We start from the raw sequence: 10,829 nt of genomic DNA, 5'->3' as shown, positions 1-10,829 counted from the left end.
ATTTAGTCGCCGCACTTGAGATCCTGCTCAAATTTTAACATTCAGTATGGGCAAGTCCACAGTGAAACAAGCATTCACATATGCTACTATTAGGTGATACTTTTCAGGACCTAAATGCCAATCTGTGTTTTTGGAATATATAATAACCTGGTCAGTTACCAAGTACATAATAATGTATAAAAGTAGTTTTATACTTTTATAACTGTCAAGAGTTTTATCACTCTTGACTAGCAAAGCCACTTTTAACACATCAGTCTGAGCCTTTGTCTACTTTCTAAGATACTTCTATTTTATTCATTCAGCAGATGTTTACAAAACTCTAATTTCATACCTCAAACTCTCTGCGAATTCATCTCTGTCCTTTACCGATTCCCCATCTGCTTCTCTGATGGCTCTATTATTTTATCTTTTTCATTTTAATCTACCCCTAAACCTGAAAATCGCCAAAAGCTAAACCATTCTGTTTTTGCCTAAAACACTTTTTAGATTAATCCTTTATTCTCATAGTTTCTCCATATTGTCAATTTCCAAATCCAAATCTATTTTTTCATCTGGATATTGATGCTTTCATATCATTCTATTACCTCAAACTCAAAATAAATCAGTTGAATTTCATCATCTTCCCACCAAAATCATCTCTGATTGCCAATTACTGCCATCTTCTCTGAATGCATTGTTATCCCAATTGACCACTTAAGCTAAAAAAAAAATTTCATATATTTGTTTGGCTCTTTTCTTTCCTTTATCAATCATATCAGCTCTCATAAATTCACATCTGTATTAGTTTCCTATTGTTGTTGTAACAAATCACTATTAATTGGCTTAAAACAATATGAATTTATCATCTTACAGTTCTGGAGGACAGACGTCTGAAAGGAGTCTCACTGGGCTAAAATCAAGGTGCCAGTAGTTAGTAGGGCTGCATTGCTTACTTGTTCTAGTGAGAAAGCCTGCAATGGATGGTTGCCTTTTTTTATGATGCCATTTCTCTGGTTCTTTTTTTTCTATCTCCTTCTTCCTTGATGACTCTTGTGATTATACTGAACCCACCTGGATAATCCAGAATAATTTCCTGGAATAGCTGATTTAGCACCTTAATCCCATCCTCAACCCTAATTTCTCCTTGCCATGTAATAATCACAGATTCTGGGATGAGGATTTGAACATCTTTGCGGATCCATTATTCTACCTACCACAAAGTTTGTTCCATACCAATTCAAATTTCACCTCTTTTTTAATTTTTCTCCATATTTCATAATTTAGGACCAATCCCTTGCAAAATCCTTTTCCTTCCAAAATGCTTCTGGGGTTCTTCACCAGGCACCCTGCATGTGCTCAAACCAAGTCACGTTTTTTATCATCCACCTGTACCGTTGTCCTAGTTCTTATGTCACAAATGTTCTTTTTCAGACTAAGTCATGTCATCTTTGAGTATCCACCACAACCCCCATCCCCTCTCAACAGTTGTGAAGTTGTCTAAGACAAGTGAAGCCATCTTTTTAAAAAATTCAGTAAATCATTTGATGCTTAAATGATTGAATAAATTCAGATTTTGTTTAGTAGATATAGCTGTTTTATTGTACCTAGAAGAGAACAGTATTTCTTAAAAGTAAAAATTAAACAATTCATCCCAGAGTTAGTATTACTTTGTTATTACCACCACCCCCACCCCCCACCCACGCTAGCAAACCACTGAGAACAGCCCCAGGTGTTACTCTGTTCTTTCCTGCTAGATTGAAACTCAATAATTCCAAGTTAAGCCTCATCTCAATATCCTCAAAAACCCAATTTGGCAATTCCTATTATTATCTGCCTGTACCCAGTACATTTTAGCAAGCCTCCTTTCCTGAGGCCACTTGCCTGTCTTTTTAGAAAAATTCCTTTTTCAATTGCTCCAAACTCGGTCTTTTCCAACTGGCTGGCATTCAGTTCTTCTGGAAATGATTGCCTGTCTTTCAGGCTACATAAAAAACGTAATTCTTTAAATTCCAGAATTTCTCATAAAACGTTTCCTTTATTTCACTGTTCATAGCCATACCAGACCAAATTACTGCTACACGATTATTAATAAGTCATGATATTAGTTGGTCTGAAGATAATGTGATCACTTTCACTGACAGGGAAAACAGAGACTGTAATTCAATATCCAATAACATTTGAAGAAGGAAGTATTTCTTCACAAAGCTTTCTGGGTGAAAAGTGCTGTATAATTTCAAAATAACAGAATCATTTTATTTTGGCAATAGAGGAAACGAGCTTTAAAGATTCTAGGGTATGTCTACTCAGATGCATTTTCAGACATCTCTCTGAGGGAGAAAAGCTCTATGGGGGGGGGGGGGGGAGGGGAAGCTGGTGTTGCTACATTTGTTGATGAAGGTAATTACTTCTTGGGGCACTTGCGTGGCTCAGTCAGTTAAGCATCTGACTTGATTTTGGCTCAGGTCATGATCTCACGGTTTGTGGGATCAAGTCCTGAGTCGGGCTTCCTCTCTCCTTCTCTCTCTCTCTCTCTCTCTCTGCCCCTCCTCCACTATCTCTCTCTAAATAAATAAATAAATGAAGATTTTTAAAAACAGTTCTAACAAAATAATTAGGACGGAAGACCAAAACATCTGGTGACTTAAAAGTTAAGTTTGCTGAGGCACTCAACATTGTTCAGCAGTTCGCAAGTATTTACTGTTGTCAAGAGGTCGGAGAGACAAGCATCGTGGAAACCAAATAGGGAAAAAGTAAAATACTGTTTTGGGGTCTTCACTGGTTGTCTCTGACCTGGAAGAAAGAGTTGCTGAGCCATAAAGTAAGTCATCTTGTCACTGTTTGAGTGAATTATGAGCTACCTGGAGGGTTGCGGTGAACGGACTAACAACCCCTCACTGCTCCCAGCACGTGGAAAAGCCTTGGATTTAATCAGAACTCTTGATGCTTGCTGAGAATCTCCTCACACATGGTACTCAGTGCTTCCCAGAGACAGGCAGGGTACAGTACTTCCTGCACAAACATGATGAGTGCAGAACCTAGAATAGGAAATCTCTGAGGTTGATGACCTTTGAATGATCCTCATTCCTGTTTTAATGACTGAAAATTGTTAACATCCCACACTTCCTCTTTTCTATGTCAGGGCACTTGACCGTTACTGTTTTCAGATTTCTCTTTCTAATCTTTTTCTCTATTGAACAACCCCAACCACTCCCCCACCCCCTCACCCACCCTCACCCCCCGCCACCTTATCCGTTGCAGAGCAAGACTCTTTCCTGTGGATAATGAACTGTCCTGCATCCCAACCTTTCTTTCAGGACCTCTTCAAAGTTCTTCATACAGACGATAGGGGAAAGAAAGTCTTCCAAAGGAACCAGAGTACTAGCCCAAAGCAGCATTTCCCAAGTGTAGATTTCTTTGACATGTTTGTGTTATCATTAACATGTACATAAATTTTGCATCCTACTTACTTCCAATTGTATCTGAGTTTGTATGAATCCAAAATGTATGAAATTGTTTATCAACCATGGAAATTGATGCTAAAGGAAGATAGGCCTTGATTAATTATGACTTTCAGTACTCACGTAAGCCCGGAAGCTATTCTTTTCTCCAGGTCCACAGGAAAGTGTGTATATCGAGAGATTGTAGAGGTGACGTTCCCCCAACCCCCTAAATCTGCTTCCTGACCTTTACATTTTCATCTTCCAATAAAAATCTATCTTCATTTAAAACAATTTATCTTATATTGTGCTTGTTAAGGTCACTTTTTTCAATGTAGACTTTCAGAGCTGGTTCATAGTCTTTCTCTGCCATACTTGTACCACAATTCTAGGTGATTTCAGAGTTTACATAGACAAAAAAATTCACATCTTAATTTCAAATGCCCTAGACTTCTTTTGCCTTACCCTTTTCCCCTCTGCACTGTAGCCCTTTTCTAAGGGACATGCCTTATCTCGTGGTCCATGGGTTAGAACCCCGCATCAGGCTCTGTGCAAAAAGCTCAGAGCCTGGAGCTAGCCTGCTTCAGATTCTGTGTCTCCCTCTCTCTGCCCCTCCCCTGCTCATGCTCAATCTCTCTCTCTCTCTCTCTCTCTCTCTCAAAAATAAATTTAAAAAACATTTTAAAAAATTAAGGTACAGGGGCGCCTGGGTGGCTTGGTCGGTTAAGCGTCCGACTTCGGTTCAGGTCATGATCTCATGGTCTGTGAGTTCAAGCCCCGCGTCGGGCTCTGTGCTGACAGCTCAGAGCCTGGAGCCTGTTTCAGATTCTGTGTCTCCCTTTCTCTCTGCCCCTCCCCTGTTCATGCTCTGTCTCTCTCTGTCTCAAAAATAAATAAACGTTAAAAAAAATTTAAAAAAAAATTAAGGTACATGCCTTGAAGAGGTAACTTGAAACTTTGAAGTTCTACATTCCATTCATTGTCAACAAATTCTTGATTTTTCACCTCTTATATACTATCCTTCCCACCAAATATGCACAGGAATCACAACAAACCCTCCAGGCCCTGGATTCCACCCCCCTTTTTTTTTATTTGTTGATTTCATCCTAGTCTACCTTCTTTTCTCACTGACAAGGTTGTTCATCTGAAGTTCCTCATCACCAGCAACCTGCAAACCCAAATCCTAGAGCAGTGAGTTACCCTTTTTTGGTTTCTGCATTTTGGAACTTGGTAATGCTAGATAAAAAACCCTGGTTCTTTCTTTGATCTTGCACTACTGAATTCATGGTTTCCAACATTGGCTAGGACCTCTGTATCATTTCAGGACTTTACTTGTTCTGATTAGTTCCCTTCAACATTCCCCTCAAAACCCATTCAGAACTTGCTCCCCTGAAACCTCTTTCCCTCTCAGACTGGACTCTGTTTTATTCTCAGCAGATTTCTGCCTCTTACTTCATACTTCATCAAGAAAACAAATGCTCTCTCCTTTCACTTCCTACATCCTTTCTCACAAAATGTATTATCGTATTAACATGTAGCTAAAGATCATTTTTATTTAAAGTGAAAAACATAGTGCCTATATTTAAGTTATTTTCAATTGTTTGAGAGGCCCTAACCCATTTGATAGTTTAGAATATGAAAATAGACCAGATCTGCTCTGAATAATTATAGACGACAGCGTTCTAGTCTGTGTATTCCTGCTTCGACGAGGGCTGAATGAAAAACTACCCAGTCCTCCATTTATTGCTTATAAACTATATACATACTTTAAATTCTGACACAGTACAATTAGATTTCTAAAACAGAAAGCACGGAAACTGTGCCACTTTCAAGTTGAAAACGACAGTGCATCTTTGATCACTGCAATGGAGACAGAGCTGCTGAGACTTCATTCTTTAGAACCCACCTCTTCAGAGTCCTCACTTTCATCAAGGTGGCTATCCACCAGTGTTGTTTACGACTCAGAAATACCCTAGCTGCTGTCTTGGAGGTCTGGGCTCTGCACCGAGAAACACCCCAAACCAACTTCTTGTAACATTTGAGAGAAAATATTCAGCTAGACGCTTAGAAACTACTTCCCTTCAATAAAAGAACTCAGTGCCATTAATCTTCAAATGCTTTATAACAAGCAGGAATATTCGTGATAATTTGCTGACTTACGTTTGTACTTCCAGACTGAGGAGGTACAAAGCTCACACAGATGGCTTTGCTTTTGAAAAGACTAGTTGAAAATTGTAAGCTTTCAGCTGAGCTTCCAGGTTACCAAGGCTCGATATTTCCTTCCTTTCTGAAATATGAAGTATAATGTTCTTATACAAGTAGAACAAAGTTCAAGACAGCAGCCTGTTCCATTTCATAGTTCTGAATTTTTTCCAGAATTATATTTTCCCTTCATTTTCTGTCAGAACCAGTGCATTTACACTGACTAATTTGGATTACTTCAGGAGTGGAAGAAATGCATTCTTGTTCAACTATGCCGGCAACCAGCAAACACAACAGACTCCAATGTGAGGCAAATCTTAGGTCTCCTTGTCGTAAAAGCCAAGGATCTGTCCAAAATATTGGTAGCCAGGATGAAAGTTTATGTGCAAGATTCCCCCAAAATGTTGGTTAAATCCCTTAGGTCTTTACATTTTCCTGTCTCCAACACAAAATGTTATTGTTCTCAAGGGTAACCTTCATCAAGCTTGGCCCTCTTTTTTTGTGGTTGCAATTTCTGTTCTTACTCCAGGGAGATTTTCAATAGCTCAGATAGCTAGACTTATTCCAGACTGCCAAAGATCTACGCCCCCAGATCCTTCAAACTAGGTAGGAGATGCTGCATCTGGCCTAGAGATGGCTGAGCACAGAGGGACCGGACAGACTCTTCCCTGGGTCAGGTACCCACCAGTTTAGCAGTGCCCCCAAAAGGCATCCGACTCTCCACTGGCACTAACATCTCCTCTCAACCTCACAGCCCCAGCATCATGCCCCTGCCCATGCCAACCTGCCTGCTGGCAACATCTCCTCCTGCAGACTCTGGGGTTGTATGTCCCCAGCCCCTCTGGAGCCATGCCACGCCAGTGGTGGAGGCCAAAGAAAACCTCTTTTTGTTCATCATTTGTTAATTTCCAAAGTTAAAAATTGCCCTCTGAATTTTTCTTTCATTATAGGACCCCATTCTTGTTTCATAGGCAGACTATCTTTTCTCACACCCTTGATGGTATTAACTATACTTTATTTGGTTTCTTCTGTTCCACTGATGGTCTTTGTTATTGTGCAAGTTGCGTTTTCCTGTTTGTTTTTTGTCTCTCTTAAATTGTCTTTTTTTAAAATTTTTTTTTAACATTTATTTATTTTTGAGACAGAGAGAGAGAGAGAGAGAGCATGAACAGGGGAGGGTCAGAGAAAGAGGGAGACACAGAATCTGAAACAGGCTCCAGGCTCTGAGCTGTCAGCACAGAGCCCGACGCGGGGCTCGAACCCACAGACCGTGAGATCATGACCTGAGCCGAAGTCGGATGCTTAACTGACTGAGCCACCCAGGCGCCCCAAAAATTGTCTTTTCTTGAATGTCCACTGATTGTTGGCTGTCCTTTCATATGTAAAAGTGAGAAGCTGACTGGAAGAAGTTCATGGGTTTGTGTTGATGGGTGGAGGGTATTAACCTGGTTGTCTGGGATTCTAGGAGCTAGACAGGAGAAGCAGCCTGCTGGTCTTGCATTTCAGCATGTAGATTTTTGCATTATCTTACCACTCTTACTCCCTACACACACACACACACACACACACACACACACACACACACACCTTATCCTGTGTGCCTGTTGTCTCTGAACTCAGAGGCTCTTTGGGCTCAGTTTCTCCAGACTAAGCATGCTATTACCTATGATGCATGTGGGTGGGGTAGTTTCCTGACTGCTCAGAAAGTGTAAGGGACCAGGGAAATTCAACCAATTTGTATATAGATTTTCAACCATTCCTGTTGCTAATCATACCTCACTCCATGTTCTAAGCATTCTGAAAGGGAAATTAGATCAATTCTTACAGGTACTCCTCCTCTTATAGGCATTTGGATTCCCCTTTTTTATGGTCTGCTAAAACCATTAAATTTCCTCCGTAAGTTTGTTGTCTAAACTTAAAAAAAATCTTTCATCCACTATTCTTCACTGATATTTTAATGAAAAATTTGGAGGGAGAACTGCTGGACAAAGATGGTCAGCCTACTAAGTTTTACTTGAAGGGCTCCATAGTTAACTTGATATTTCTAAAACATTGGACAACATCATAGGTATACATATGGTTTGGGGGCAATATGTAATGCCATATAACAAATGTAACATTAGAATAGACTTCTGGCTCCACCTTCAAAGAATAATCAGAATTTGAGCCTCTTAGCAGCTATCATCCCAATTCAGTGATATCATCCTTGACCAAGACACTATCATCTATCATGTGGATTCAAACAGTATAGCAAATGACAGAAGCCAATCTGGATTTACTCTGATGCCTGAAATCTCCCCAAGAGCTGACTTCACACTATGCTTGCTAGCATTCAGAGGAGATGTCCTACGTTATGCTTGTACTGTTCAATGACTAAATGCCTAGGAGTCATGTTAAGTAACAGGCTTTGTTTTCTCCCCAGACTTAAATCTGACATAACGTTCATTTGTCACTCTAATATGTGTGTACCAGCCTCTTAACTCTCTTCTGTGGCTGCCTTTTGTAGAAGGGGTCTAGACCACTGACAGAACCCTTATCTGGTGAGAAGAAGTGGGTGTAGAATGCAGGAGAAGAAAGCTTCCCCCACTGGCAGGAGCCATCTTGGCTGATGTTTTGTAGTTTTGCCAAAATAAGTGCAGTGATCATTTGTCGAATAATCAGCCTCCTCTTGCTTATTATGTAGCTGCAGTTCCGAGATTTGCTTTCAGCAAACCCAAAAAGAAAAATATGAACCACATGCTCTTGACAGTAGGTAGTTGATTCAGTACTAACATTAGGACCTTATCCCCGAACCTCAGAAAACAAGCACAGTTTAATGCAGCTGGTAGAATGGGAGCATATGAATGAAATACCACTTTCAAGACCTGCCGAGTAGCTTGGGAAAGCTTTAGAGTGAGATGAATGTCTGTGGAATACGTGGGTGGCTACTAACCACTGGACATAAGTGAGAATGCACTTCCCATGTCTAACCCCATTTTTCCAACCACAGCCAGGAAAGGCCAACAGTTGGAATACACCCATTCCCAACCATCCCCACCCTTTTTCAAAAAAATCTGAATGTTCATCCGTGTGTATTCTTGACCCCATCTTCTCCCAAACGACCTACTACTCCATCAGTACCTCCTGTTTTTTAAATCTCCTTCCCTTTTACCTTCTTTTTATTATTCTTAAGTAGTACCCTTGATTTATCTTCACAAGTGTGTTTTGCCTTACATTCAATTTTGTCTGGTATTAATTTAGCTTTTTCATCTTTCTTTTGATCATTTTTTGAATGGTATATATTTCCTCATCCATTTTGATATGGTTTTAATTTAGGTAATTAATTATTTAATTTGGGTATCCTTATAAGTAGCATGTGGCTAAAATTTTTATTCAATATGATAAAATCTGCCTGATGAAATTAGCCTAATTGTATTTATTACAGTTACTGATATTGTATTAGGATTTTACTAAATCTTATTTTGTGGTTTCTGTTTAGCCACAGTTTTTCATAGATTCCTTCCCTACCTATCTTCTGTTTGATAAATATTTTTATATTTCTTTTTTTTCTATGATGATTTATTTTCTTTAAGTTTATTTATTTATTTATTGTAAGGGAGAGAGAGAGAGGGGAGAGAGAAATAGAGACAGTGTGTGTGTGTGTGTGTGTGTGTGTGTGTGTATGGGAGGGGCAGAGCAAGAGGGAGAGAGAGAGAATCCCAAGTAGGCTCCATACCATCAGCACAGAGCCTGATGCAGGGCTTGAACTCATGAACAGGGAGACCATGTCCTGAGCCAAAATCAGGACGCTCAACCAACTAAGCCACCCAGGTACCCCTCTGTGATGATTTCAAAGCTGAAGATTGCATTTTTATTCTTTCTGGTGATTTCTGCTAAAATTTTGGCATGAATACTTAACTATAATTTTTAACAAACGTTAACAGTATTTCTACCTCTACCCCTAACCAATCACACTGTCTTTTACAATCTTTTCCCACACGGTGTTATTGTTATTGTTTAAAGTTTTCATTTTATCCTTTATTTGTTTAGAGTTTTCATTTTATCCTTTATTTTAAATCCATACAAAAAATAACTTCATTGAGTAGCTCATTTAATTTTTTGTCACTTGCTTGCATTTGGAGCAAAAGATATAAACCATCTTGAAGCCCTTAAGCTTAGGAACATGTTCAAGTCTCTCCTCACTGTTCTGGAGGGGTTCCAGGGCTGTCAACAGATTCTCAAAGGGGAACACTGTCAAAAGATTAAGGACCACTCACCTTCAGAATAAAATCCAAGTCCCTTCTCATGGCATACAAGGCTCCCAGAACCTGCTCCTACCAATACCTCCGGGTTTCTGCCATTCCTTATAGGACCAGTCAAATTCCAGCAAAGACAAAGCGGTACACGAACATACACGTGCATGCACTCACAAGAGTACAGAAACACACATGCGCAGAGCACAGCACATACTATGCTGTCCCTTACTTCTGAACATTTGCTCATGCTCAGTGAGTCTAGAATGCCTTTCTCCTCCACACTTCTCCCATCTTTGTCTCTGATATCCACTAGCTAACTCCATGAGCATTTTCCTATGATTAGCCACCACCATCACATTGCTGGGACCTCCATAGTTGTTTATATTTTATAATTTGGCTTTTCTTTTTTTTCAATGTTTGTTTGTTCGTTTTTGAGAAACAGAGAGTGAGCCAGGAAGGGGCAGAGAGAGAGGGAGACACAGAATCTGAAGCATTCTCCGGGCTCTGAGCTGTCCACACAGAGCCCAAGGTGGGTCTTGAACCCCCAGACTGCAAGATCACAACCCAAGTTGGTCGCTTAACTGACTGAGCCACCCAGGCGCCCAGCTTACCTTTTTATAATATGACTGTTTCCCACATTAGACAAAGAGTCACATGAACGTAATGAGTCTGTCATTCACGTTTGCATTCTCTAGTGCTTGGCTCAGCACCTGACATATAGGAAGTACTCAATATGTATTTGTTGAAGGAAAAAACAAAGGAGAAGAACTACAGACTTGCTTAAGGATAAAAAGCAATTAGGCTAAATACTTTCAATTAAGATCAGAGTCTATCTCTAGCTTCAGAATTAGCCAACCATAAGGAACACCAGTGAGACTCTTAATGCAGAAATGAGAATTCGATCATCTAATTGGAAAATAATAGTGAAACAGGGACCGTACAAAATAATTGTTTCTGGGGTGTATGTATGTGCAGA

The 10,829-nt window shown here is 39.8% G+C and overlaps 1 pseudogene; it reads right to left on the bottom strand.

The window, feature by feature from the left end:
* Positions 1-1,776: 1,776 nt before the first annotated feature.
* On the bottom strand, positions 1,777-10,019 carry LOC109270273 (cyclin-G2-like; annotated as a pseudogene).
* Between the last annotated feature and the right edge of the window lie 810 nt (positions 10,020-10,829).

The sequence above is a fragment of the Panthera pardus genome, unplaced genomic scaffold (assembly GCF_024362965.1).
Source record: "Panthera pardus isolate Hobbes unplaced genomic scaffold, ASM2436296v1 HiC_scaffold_6, whole genome shotgun sequence".
Lineage (NCBI taxonomy): Eukaryota > Metazoa > Chordata > Mammalia > Carnivora > Felidae > Panthera > Panthera pardus.
Note: the sequence above shows the minus strand (reverse complement) of the source record. Positions and strands in the feature narration are given on the sequence as shown.